At 42.1% G+C, this 13,240-nt stretch overlaps 1 protein-coding gene across 5 annotated transcripts in view; it reads left to right on the forward strand.

The window, feature by feature from the left end:
* Positions 1–12,285: 12,285 nt before the first annotated feature.
* LOC120868631 (BLCAP apoptosis inducing factor) overlaps positions 12,286–13,240 on the forward strand; it is a 35,683-nt gene continuing 34,728 nt past the window's right edge. For 2 of the 5 annotated variants that reach the window (XR_005722268.1, XR_005722270.1), the window contains exon 1: positions 12,308–12,539. The gene's annotated coding sequence lies outside the window, so the exon portion shown is untranslated. Of the gene's footprint in view, positions 12,540–13,240 lie in introns of all 5 variants that reach the window. The other 3 variants (XR_005722271.1, XR_005722269.1, XR_005722272.1) reach the window with 3 other exon arrangements.

Below are 13,240 nucleotides of genomic sequence, written 5' to 3' on the forward strand. Positions count from 1 at the left end.
AGGATGATACATATCAATAATTACCTTAAATGTAAATGAATTAAATGCACCAGCCAAAAGACATAGACTGGCTGGGCGGATGAAAACATGTATGTATGCCTTTCCACTTACCACATCACTCTACTTAAACCCCCCAAATTGTACATAAGTATTTTATATTATCTTGTTAGCTTACTCATGTTTCCATTATGGCTTGCAATTGTAACTATCTTTTATTTTTTTGTCTGGCGATTGATTGTGAAAACTGAAAAACATCTTTTACTATTGTGATTGTGTGAGTGACTATTGTGATTATGTAACTGCTGCTGCTAAGGCGCTTCAGTCGTGTCTGACTCTGTGTGACCCCATAGACGGCAGCCCACCAGGCTCCCCCCTTCCCTGGGATTCTCCAGGCAAGAACACTGGAGAGGGTTGCCATTTCCTTCTCCAATGCATGAAAGTGAAAAGTGAAAGTTAAGTCGCTTAGTCATGTCCAACTCTTAGTGACCCCATGGACTGCAGCCTACCAGGCTCCTCTGTCTATGAGATTTTCTAGGCAAGAGTACTGGAGTGGGTTGCCACTGCCTTCTCCAAAATTATGTAACTATTATAGGCTTAATATCATTGTATCATGACTGGTCAACAGAAAAAAATAGAGTTCTATATCACTATAACTACCACTTAATAGAAAAACCTGTGATTACTTTTTAAAATCCAGATGCATATCAGAATTATCTTGGAATTTTTTGAAAAATACAAATGCCCAGTTAGTGCTTTTTTCCTCCAAAGCTCCAGATGTGTTGCTAATAAATAGCCATGTTTAAAAACAGCTGGACTATATGATTATTATTTTACTTTTATCTAGTTTGCTTCACTTTTCTATGTCATATTCAATGCTTCCGTTTCATTTAGTTTATGTTTTCCAATTTCTCCATCTCTTTTGTATATATTCTTTCTCAAGTCTTTATCAAGCATAGTAGAAAAGTTTTTTTTGCATGAATATATACATGTATGGATAATATAATATATATATTTTAGAAAACTTAGGAACTTTTGCCTAGCTAAAAAATTTATGACATTTTGATTCCACTTGTTTGACTTAGCATGAATACTAGATTTCTAATTTATATTCACTCAAAACTTTGATAAAGTTCCATGTATTTTGGCATCTAATATTACTGCTAAAAGTCTAGGAAGTTTATTATATTAGTGATTTTTAAAAATTTCCTTTTGATGAGGCTTGAAACTTCTAATCAAATTCTGAGAATATAAAGAAATACTATGTTGTTAAAAAAAAAAAACCAGGGAATTAACATGTGATGCAGTATTATTAGCTAAAATACAGATTTTGTTCAAATCTCACAAGATTTTTTGCTAGTGTCCATTATTTGTTTTCATACCCACTCAAGATTCCACATTGTATTTAGTTGCACTGAGCAGCTTCAGCTGCATGCAACAAATTCTGGTAAATTCTCTTTTAATTTTTATTCTGTTACAAATATTTTCTAACTTTTCTTGTTATGGCTTCTTAAATACACCCATCATTTAAAAGTGGGCATTTAATGTCCAAGACTAGAGATCTCTTCAAGAAAATCTGAGATACCAAGGGAACATTTCATGCAAAGATGGGCTTGATAAAGGACAGAAATGGTATGGACCTAACAGAAGCAGAAGATATTAAGAAGAGGTGGCAAGAATACATGGAAGAACTGTACAAAAAAGATCTTCATGACCAAGATAATCATGATGATGTGATCACTAATCTAGAGCCAGACATCTTGGAATGTGAAGTCAAGTGGGCCTTAGAAAGCATCACTACGAGCAAAGCTAGTGGAGGTGATGGAATTCCAGTTGAGCTGTTTCAAATCCTGAAAGATGATGCTGTGAAAGTGCTGCACTCAATATGCCAGCAAATTTGGAAAACTCAGCAGTGGCCACAGGACTGGAAAAGGCCAGTTTTCATTCCAATCCCAAAGAAAGGCAATGCCAAAGAATGCTCAAACTACTGCACAATTGCACTCATCTCACATGCTAGTAAAGTAATGCTCAAAATTCTCCAAGCCAGGCTTCAGCAATACGTGAACCGTGAACTCCCTGTTGTTCAAGCTGGTTTTAGAAAAGCCAGAGGAACCAGAGGTCAAATTGCCAACATCTGCTGGATCATGGAAAAAGCAAGAGAGTTCCAGAAAAACATCTATTTCTGCTTTATTGACTATGCCAAAGACTTTGACTGTATGGATCACAATAAACTGGAAAATTCTTCAAGAGATGGGAATACCAGACCACCTGACCTGCCTCTTGGAGAAATCTGTATGCAGGTCAGGAAGCAACAGTTAGAACTGGACATGGAAAAACAGACTGGTTCCAAATAGGAAAAGGAGTACGTCAAGGCTGTATATTGTCACCTGCTTATTTAACTTATATGCAGAGTACATCATGAGAAATGCTGGACTGGAAGAAACACAAGCTGGAATCAAGAGAAACATCAATACCCTCAGATATGCAGATGACACCACCCTTATGGCAGAAAGTGAAGAGGAGCTAAAAAGCCTCTTGATGAAAGTGAAAGAGGAGAGCGAAAAAGTTGGCTTAAAGCTCAACATTCAGAAAACGAAGATCATGGCATCTGGTCCCATCACGTCATGGGAAATAGATGGGGAAACAGTAGAAACAGTGTCAGACTTTATTTTGGGGGGCTCCAAAATCACTGCAGATGGTGACTGCAGCCATAAAATTAAAAGACGCTTACTCCTTGGAAGAAAAGTTATGACCAACCTAGATAGTATATTCAAAAGCAGAGACATTACTTTGCCGACTAAGGTCCGTCTAGTCAAGGCTATGGTTTTTCCTGTGGTCATGTATGGATGTGAGAGTTGGAGTGTGAAGAAGGCTGAGTGCTGAAGAATTGATGCTTTTGAACTGTGATGTCGGAGAAGACTCTTGAGAGTGTCTTGGACTGCAAGGAGATCCAACCAGTCCATTCTGAAGGAGATCAACCCTGGGATTTCTTTGGAAGGAACGATGCTAAAGCTGAAGCTCCAGTACTTTGGCCACCTCATGCGAAGAGTTGACTCATTGGAAAAGACTGTGATGCTGGGAGGGATTGGGGGCAGGAGGAGAAGGGGACGACTGAGGATGAGATGGTTGGATGGCATCACGGACTCGATGGATGTGAGTCTGAGTGAACTCCGGGAGATGGTGATGGACAGGGAGGCCTGGCGTGCTGCGATTCATGGGGTTGCAAAGAGTCAGACACGACTGAGTGACTGAACTGAACTGAATGTCCAAGTACATGGGTTTTAAAAGTATCTTTGATATTAATTTCTCATTTTGATGTTAATTTCTCACTTGAACACTTTCTTCTCTGCAATTACTCTGTGTTTTTTAAGTCTTCTAACTTTATTGAGGCTTTCAATGGCTAAGTCAAAGATCTATCTTGGTAAATGTCACATTGCATTTGAAAATATGTGAGCTATTTTCAAATATCTTTTTATATTGATCTCTGACATAATTCCACAGTGATGAGAGAACAGACTGTATTTTTTCAATATCTTTAGACTATGAAACTTTTGCGCCTGGTCTTATTCCCTGGATATGTTCCAGTGTTTCCTAGTTTATAGTCTATGCAAACTTGAATAGAATTTGTATCCTACTGTTGTATGAAAATTGTATAAATCTTAGTTATGTTGAATTTGTTCATAGTGCTTCCCAGGTCTACTACTTTCTTCTACTTCTCTGTATATTCATTCTATTAATTTTTGAGAGTTTGATACTGAAACTCCAACAAAAAAATCTTAATTTATCTACTTAAAAGATAATTGTTATATATGGTGGAACTATATGTAACTTTGTTCTATATTTTCGAAGTCTCCTGTAAATGTGTTATCATGTTTTCATAATTTAAAAAATAAAAAAGGAAGAGAAGAATTTTGAAAAGTGGGGTAGCATGTTATTACATCCACTCCTCAGTAAATAGGAAGATTTATGACCAATCAGAACAAGCCCTTTATTTCAATATTACTTCATTTGGGGTTAAGATAAACTTCTAGGCAATAATGATTCTCAATGTCAAATGATTCTCATTTTCAGAGTTTTTAAAAATCCAGCAGTGAGAATCCCTCTTCAGATATATGTACTCAGATAGACCACGATTCTTTCATTCAACAAGTATTTCACCAGGCAGTCTGCTAGAAAGGAGGCTTACAACAGGAAATGAAACAAGCAAACATTCCTGCTCCCATGAAATTTACATCATAGAGGGAGAAGACAGATAATAAACAGTAAACATGCTGAATGAATAAATTACATAATATGTTAGAAGGTGGTAAGTGCTGTGGGGAAAAAATAGGATTGAGTGAGAAAGATCTGAGTGTGGGATAGGTTGCAGTTTCAGATAGGATGGTGAGATCCACCTTGTTGAATAGATGGTACTTAACGTAGATTTACAGGAAGAAGTCTGGAATCTGCAAGGAACAAACATGGGACTGGAGTGCTGCAGAGGTGATGTCAGAGGCAGAGCAGGGAGAATCTTCTAGGATTTAGGATTTAACTCTAGGAGAAATAAAGGGACAATGGGGATTCCGAGGAGAGTATTGACATGATCTGATTTATTTTTAATGAAATCACCATGGCTGCTGACTCTTGACCACAGCAGAGCAAGGCTGAAATGAGGAGGCCAGTAAGAAGGCATTTGCAATAACCCAGGTAAGAGATGATGGTACCTTGTATTAGAATATTAGTGGCAGAAATAGTGAGAAGTGGTTGAATTCTGGAGTTATTTCAAAGCTGGAATCACAGGGATTGACCAGATGTAAGAAAAGCGTCAAGGATAACTCAAAGGAGAAAAGGGAAGGGTGACCTTGCCATCAGCTGAGATGGAGAACACTGAAGGCAGAGCAGATTTGGAGTAGGGGAAGGATCATGACTTCTGTTTTAGACACTGAGTTTGAAATGCCTGCTAGACATGCAAGTGATGGTATCCAGTAGACAGTTCAGGAAAGTGGTATTAACCCCCTTCTCTGTCAGTGTCTCGGAGAAGGCAGTGGCACCCCACTCCAGTACTCTTGCCTGGATAATCCCATTGACGAAGGAGCCTGGTAGGCTGCAGTCTATGGGGTCGCTAAGAGTCGGGCACAACTGAGCGACTTCACTTTCAATTTTCACTTTAATGCACTGGAGAAGGAAATGGCAACTCACTCCAGTGTTCTTGCCTGGAGAATCCCAGGGAGGGCGGAGCCTGGTGGGCTGCCATCTATGGGGTCGCACAGAGTCGGACACGACTGAAGCGACTTAGCAGCAGCAGCAGCTGTCAGTGTCAGACACTAAGAATTAATTCCTTATCAACATGTCGTGGCTTTTGCATACCAAACTTTTGTTTCTGGTTCGTGGAGTATGTCAAATTATTTACAGATGTCTGCAAAGTGATGGGAGAAGGGTTCTTGGTCTCTCAGAGCTATTAATATTATACAAAGGAAAAGCACTTGCTACTGGGAAGAGCATCTATCACCGGCACCTGAATTCATCTGGAAAAGCAGAGAGAGCATCCAAGGAAGCAACAATAAAACTAAGACCTAAGAATGAGTTTGACTCAGCCGGATGAAGAAGGGAAGGGACAATATTCCAGGAGAATGATCTGGGGTATGGCACGTGCAAAGGCCCCGAGCCAGGAAGGAAAAAATGTGAAACTTTCTTCTTTAATTGCCTCTCAATTCCATGAGCCCCAAGATTTTGCTGATACATTTCCTTTCTACTTAAATTAGCTGAAATTCCACTGCTTTCCAGCAAAGGAGTATACACTTCAAATTTTAGGCAGGAATTTTTGGCTACAGTCTGCACTCTTTTCCCAGAGTCAAATCAACGTGAGCCTCAAATCCTCACCTCGATGGACTCACTGGCCAGTTCCCGTGTTAATGGACATGTGGGTCCATCTGGCTTCTCCAACGAAAGTCAAAAGAGTATTCTTGTGTGCAACTAAGTATTGAAAGGCTTCCGATTTCCTTTTCTCCTCATGTTGATTCTTCAGAGGGAGTCGATGGCATGATCCTAAACACGCAGACCTAACGTGGTCTCTCTCAGCAGTACTTCTGGCACCTATTACCTCCTCCCATCCCTGTGTCTGGGGCAATCATGGAGCATAACCTGAGACAGACAAAACAACAACAAATCTCTACCCTCTGGGGGTATATCTGAACCCAATATAGTCTCCTTAAGCCTGCTATTCCCTCAGTCTTACCCATTTCAGTAAATCCATCCATTTTCAAGCACAAATCCCAAGAATCTTCCTCAATTCCCTTCTTTATCTCTTCACATTTTAAGCAACCAGCAAATTCTAACAGCCTTGCCTCCAAAGAAACAAACTAGCCCACTTCCCTGCATCACCATTGCCTCCACCCTCCACGAAGCCACCATCACCACCTAGACATCTGCCCGGCCTCCCTACCACCTCCCCACAACCTCTCTGGTTCTCCAATCTATTCACTTCACCTAGAGTGATCTTTTAAAGATACAGGTATTCTGCTTAAAGCCTTTCAAAGCCTCTCCATTGTCTTAGGATAAAATCCAAATTCCTTTAAGACCTTGTGTGATACGACCATGACCAGGTCAATCTCTTTTCACCCTCACAGATCCAGCCACACTGACCTGTCTGTGTTCTCTAGACCAGTCCTGATCTCTCACCTTTGGGCTGTCTCAAATTGTATTTTCTTTTCCTAGAATACTGTCACCCGTATTCATAATCCTTTCTCATCCTCAGGAATCCAGTTAGATGTCACCACATTCGGGAAGCCTTCCTTGGCCTCCCCCACACTAAAGGGACCTTAGGTCCGCTTGTTCTTGATTCTTCTCCTTCACACTGTGACAGCTTGTAATCTCCATGTCTGGCCTCTCCACCATCAGACTGTGAGCTCAGTGAAGTCAGGGCTTTTTCATTCCTGTTCACCACAGTATCCCTACAGCCTAGCGTGATGCCTGGCTTACACTAGGAACTCAGTAAGTGTTTGTTGTAGGGTTGAATGAATGGATTACAACTGGGATTCTGCAATCTAGGCCTTAGGAGTCTTTGTCAGGATCCCATTATCTTCTGGGATTGACTTGGTCACCTGGGAAGGAAAGGCCCCCTCGGTCCTAAATTCTCCAAGGAATATTAGGGAGACACGTTACAGCTTATTCAAGCATGAAAGTCTAAGCTTCATTTATTGTCCCTAAAATAGCTATGAATTATAATTATGTTCTGCATGAGGCAGGAATATGATTTTTCATGTTTTCTCAGCATTCATTCAGAGGTCTGACATAGAGGAGTTAAAAATGCAAACTTCAGGTCCATATGGCCTGGATTCAACTCCTGTTCTGTCATCTACAGCTGTGTAGCCTTAGGCAACTTCGTGGCTTCATCTTCCTGAATCTTCCTTTCCTCTTCTGTAAAATAAAGGTAATAACAATTTTCTTCTTATAGAATTACATTGAAAATTAACTAACACAACTCATGTAACACTCAGTGTCTAGCATAGGGAATACCTAACCATTACTGGTGAAGAATGTAACAGGTATTGTTCATACAGTTAATATTGTTAACTGTATTATTCGTACAGTTAATAATAAGTTGAAGACAATTTGTTAAGAATGTCAGGCATTTCCCCATATTACCACTAGATGATGCCACAGACTAGGCTAAAACAGCCATAAGTTCCAAATGTGGAAGCCCTGAAGTCTGGAAGCCCTGAACGTTGACATTCTAGGAATCAGTGAACTAAAATGGACTGGAATGGGTGAATTTAACTCAGATGACCGTTATATACACTACTGTGGGCAAGAATCCCTCAGAAGAAATGGAGTAGCCATCATGGTCAACAAAAGAGTCCGACAATGCAGTACTTGGATGCAATCTCAAAAACGACAGAATGATCTCTGTTCGTCTCCAAGGCAAACCATTCAATATCACAGTAATCCAAGTCTATGCCCCAACCAGTAACGCTGAAGAAACTAAAGTTGAACGGTTTTATGAAGACCTACAAGACCTTTTAGAACTAACACCCAAAAAAGATGTCCTTTTCATTATAGGGGACTGGAATGCAAAAGTAGGAAGTCAAGAAACACCTGGAGTAACAGGCAAATTTGGCCTTGGAATGTGGAATGAAGCAGGGCAAAGACTAATAGAGTTTTGCCAAGAAAATGCACTGGTCATAGCAAACACCCTCTTCCAACAACACAAGAGAAGACTCTACACATGGACATCACCAGATGGTCAACACTGAAATCAGATTGATTATATTCTTTGCAGCCAAAGATGGAGAAGCTCTATACAGTCAACAAAAACAAGACCAGGAGCTGACTGTGGCTCAGATCATGAACTCCTTATTGCCAAATTCAAACTCAAATTGAAGAAAGTAGGGAAAATCGCTAGACCATTCAGGTATGACCTAAATCAAATCCCTTATGATTATACAGTGGAAATGAGAAATAGATTCAAGGGCCTAGATCTGATAGACAGAGTGCCTGATGAACTATGGACAGAGGTTCGTGACATTGTACAGGAGACAGGGATCAAGACCATCCCCATGGAAAAGAAATGCAAAAAAGCAAAATGGCTCTCTGGGGAGGCCTTACAAATAGCTGTGAAAAGAAGAGAGGCGAAAAGCAAAGGAGAAAAGGAAAGATATAAGCATCTGAATGCAGAGTTCCAAAGAATAGCAAGAAGAGATAAGAAAGCCTTCTTCAGTGATCAATGCAAAGAAATAGAGGAAAACAACAGAATGGGAAAGACTAGAGATCTCTTCAAGAAAATTAGAGATACCAAGGGAACATTTCATGCAAAGATGGGCTTGATAAAGGACAGAAATGGTATGGACCTAACAGAAGCAGAAGATATTAAGAAGAGGTGGCAAGAATACAAGGAAGAACTGTACAAAAAAGATCTTCACGACCAAGATAATCATGATGATATGATCACTAATCTAGAGCCAGACATCTTGGAATGTGAAGTCAAGTGGGCCTTAGAAAGCATCACTACAAACAAAGCTAGTGGAGGTGATGAAATTCCAGTTGAGCTGTTTCAAATCCTGAAAGATGATGCTGTGAAAGTGCTGCACTCAATATGCCAGCAAATTTGGAAAACTCAGCAGTGGCCACAGGACTGGAAAAGGTCAGTTTTCATTCCAATTCCAAAGAAAGGCAATGCAAAAGAATGCTCAAACTACCGCACAATAGCACTCATCTCATATGCTAGTAAAGTAATGCTCAAAATTCTCCAAGCCACGCTTCAGCAATACGTGAACCATGAACTCCCTGATGTTCAAGCTGGTTTTAGAAAAGGCAGAGGAACCAGAGATCAAATTGCCAACATCCACTGGATGATGGAAAAAGCAAGAGAGTTCCAGAAAAACATCTATTTCTGCTTTATTGACTATGCCAAAGCCTTTGACTGTGTGGATCACAATAAACTGTGGAAAATTCTTCAAGAGATGGGAATACCAGACCACCTGACCTGCCTCTTGAGAAATCTGAATGCAGGTCAGGAAGCATCAGTTAGAACTAGACATGGAACAACAGACTGGTTCCAAATAGGAAAAGGAGTACATCAGGGCTGTATATTGTCACCCTGCTTATTTAACTTATATGCAGAGTACATCATGAGAAATACTGGACTGGAAGAAACGCAAGCTGGAATCAAGATTGCCGGGAGAAATATCAATCACCTCAGATATGCAGATGACACCACCCTTATGGCAGAAAGTGAAGAGGAACTAAAAAGCCTCTTGATGAAAGTGAAAGAGGAGAGCGAAAAAGTTGGCTTAAAGCTCAACATTCAGAAAACGAAGATCATGGCATCTGGTCCCATCACTTCATGGGAAATAGATGGGGAAACAGTAGAAACAGTGTCAGACTTTATTTTTGGGGGCTCCAAAATCACTGCAGATGGTGACTGCAGCCATGAAATTAAAAGATAAGATGCTTACTCCTTGGAAGAAAAGTTATGACCAACCTAGATAGTATATTCAAAAGCAGAGACATTACTTTGCTGACTAAGGTCCGTCTAGTCAAGGCTATGGTTTTTCCAGTGGTCATGTATGGATGTGAGAGTTGGACTGTGAAGAAGGCTGAGCGCCGAAGAATTGATGCTTTTGAACTGTGGTGTTGGAGAAGACTCTTGAGAGTCCCTTGGACTGCAAGGAGATCCAACCAGTCCATTCTGAAGGAGATCAACCCTGGGATTTCTTTGGAAGGAGTGACGCTAAAGCTGAAGCTCCAGTACTTTGGCCACCTCATGAGAAGAGTTGACTCATTGGAAAAGACTGTGATGCTGGGAGGGATTGGGGGCAGGAGGAGAAGGGGACGACTGAGGATGAGATGGCTGGATGGCATCACAGACTCGACGGACGTGAGTCTGAGTGAACTCCGGGAGATGGTGATGGACAGGGAGGCCTGGCGTGCTGCGATTCATGGGGTCGCAAAGAGTCAGACACAACTGAGCAACTGAACTGAACTGAAGTCTGGAACCAAAGGACCTGGGAGGGACGGAAGACAGCTTGGGCAGGAACTTCTCAAGGCCATGATAGCAGGTCTGGGACTTGACTCCACTTGTCCTGCCTCCTTGAGGATGGCAAATTTAAGGGCCATGGTTGGGAGGCGCCCTCCCCACCAAGGTTCCACAGCTCATCCAGCCCAAGGAATAGCCTGTTCTGTCCATTTGTTGCTGTTCAGTCACAAAGTCGTGTCCAGCTGTTTGTGACCCCCTGGACTGCAGAATACCAGGCTCCCCTGTCCTTCACTATCTCCCACAGTTTGCTCAGATTCATGTCCACTGAGCCAGTGATGCTATCTATCCCATCTTCTGCCTCCCCTTTCTCCTATTGCCTTCAGTCTTTCCCAACATCAGGGTCTTTTCCAGTGAGTTGGTTCTTTGCATCAGGTGGCCAAAGTATTGGAACTTCAGCAACAGTCCTTCCAACGAGTATTCAGGGTTGTTTTCCTTTAGGATTGACTGGTTTGATCTCCTTGCTGAACAAGGGACTCCATTTGTACTAATAGGTAGCTCTGAGTGCTAACTTTGTGACACTGTTAACAGAAAAAGGGGCTTCCCTGTGGCTCAGCTGGTGAAGAATCTACTTGCAATGCACGAGACTTCCCTGGGTTGGGAAGATCCCCTGGAGAAGGGAAAGGCTACCCACTCCAGTATTCTGGCCTGGAGAATTCCATGGACTGTATAGTCCACGGGGTCGCAAAGACATGACTGAGCGACTTTCACTTCACATACTTCACTTAACAGAAAAAGAGCTATTCTAAGCATGAACTTCTTGAATTCTCAGGAACAAACACATGGGACAGAGTCTCAGGTTTTCCTCATTATACCCATGGGAAACGCGAGGCACAGAGAGGTTAAGTCACTTGTTCAGTCACACAGCCAATGAATGCAGAGTGGGACTAAAACCCCGGCATTCTGGCTGCGATCTGTGCTACCGTAGAGCTCACTGTTTGGTAACAGTGTTTCTTATTACATTTTTAAAATTAGAGTATAGTTGATTTACAATATTAGTTTCAGGTGTGCAGCATAATGAGTCAACCTTTTTATAGATTATATTCCATTTAAGTTTATTGCAAAATAATGACTGTATTTCTCCATGCTGTACAATATACTCTTGTTGCTTATTTTTATACATAGTAGTTTGTGTCTTATAATCTCTTATCATTATCTTGCCCCTCCTTTCTTCCCTCTCCTTATTGATAACCACGAGTTTGTTCTCAACATCTGTGAGTCTGTTTCTGTTTTCATATATATTTGCATCTTATTACATTTTAAATCTTTTGATATCACATAGCTTCTTTGGTGATTTAGCAAATAACTATTGTTCTCTTCCAGTTAAATTTCCTGACTTTTCTGTCTTGATAAGGAAATAATGTTGATCTGCAAAAAACACAGTTGTCATGTGGAATGATGATATAGGAAAGTAGGTCTTATCAGTTCCCCAAAGCTTGTGCTATAAATAACAACCTTTTGCTGATTCGTTATCATTTAGCTCCAGATTTGCCATCCAGTTCCAACCAACTTCCGTGGACCTGGTTACCAGCTAAATCAGAGGCTTGGAGGAAAATGAGAAAGGGCAGAGATTTTCCTGGCTTTTCATCCATCCATCCATTCATTCACCAGTTACTGCCTCCTCCTTCCTGCCAGGCCCTATCCTGGGCTCTGAGGCCAAGAAGTGACCTCAAAACGAGCCCTGCCCTCAAGCAGCTGCAGCCAAGTGAGAGTTAACAGATGCAGGAAGTGCGCACAGATGGGCGTTGCATAACCACCCACCTCCCTGGACTGTGTACATAGGGCGTTTGTCTCCTCATTTCTCCATCCTCCATGCCTAGCACAGGACTGGGCCACATTTTAGGTGCTCAATAAATGTTTGCTGACTGAATGCAAAGGCTTCGTGGCTTGACCTGGGGCTTTGACACTGGAGAGGCTACTGACAGGTGAAGATGTGGTGGCGGGTAGAGGGGGCCACCCCCTCAAGAGGACCAGTGACAAGGCCATCTTAGAAGGGTCATCCTGGCTGCTGTGTGGGGAATGCGGATTCTGGGTGAGATGGGAAGTCGGGGGGCGGGTGGGGAGGGACAACTGCTAGGAGGCCAGTCAGTGTCAAGGAAAGAGAGGTGGTCTGGACCAAGGCTTTGCTAGTGAGGCCAGGAAAGGCCTGAGGGGAGACTGTGAAGGAATGGACAAGATGTGGGAGGCGTGAAGCAGGAGAGGGTGGGAGTCACAGGTGAGTCTGGGTATCTGGGGGAGGGGGCAGACTGGCTCTTTTGAGCAAAATTTGAGGGCAAAAAGACCTTCCAGGTCCCTCAAGTCAGCTCTGGTGTCATTTCTGCTACCTGGAACGGAGCTGGGCGGGACGGGGATGGGTGCAGCTGTCCTGTGGGAAAAGGGAAGAGAAGTCAGTTCCTTATGAATTAGAGGCCCTGCCTCACCTTCACCTGTTTTCTGGGCCCTGAGGGGGAGAAGGTTTGCTCCTGGGACCTTGTCAACACCCAGAGGGTCGCTGGAGGGTGACATTCCTCCAAAAATGCATGTTCTGATTCTTGCTCAGCTGCACACGTTGCACACCGTGGATGGCAGGACCTCCTCCTCCTTCTGAATATCTTTTCTTTTTCTTGGGATATAACATACATGAAGTACGTAAAATCCTCTAATCTTAAGATATAGCTTGCTGAATATAGCCCACATCATCACCATCCAGACTGAGATATGGACCTTTGCCAGCACCCCAGAAAATTCCCTCCT

The sequence above is a fragment of the Oryx dammah genome, unplaced genomic scaffold (genome assembly GCF_014754425.2).
Source record: "Oryx dammah isolate SB20612 unplaced genomic scaffold, SCBI_Odam_1.1 HiC_scaffold_10, whole genome shotgun sequence".
NCBI classification, from domain to species: Eukaryota; Metazoa; Chordata; class Mammalia; order Artiodactyla; family Bovidae; genus Oryx; species Oryx dammah.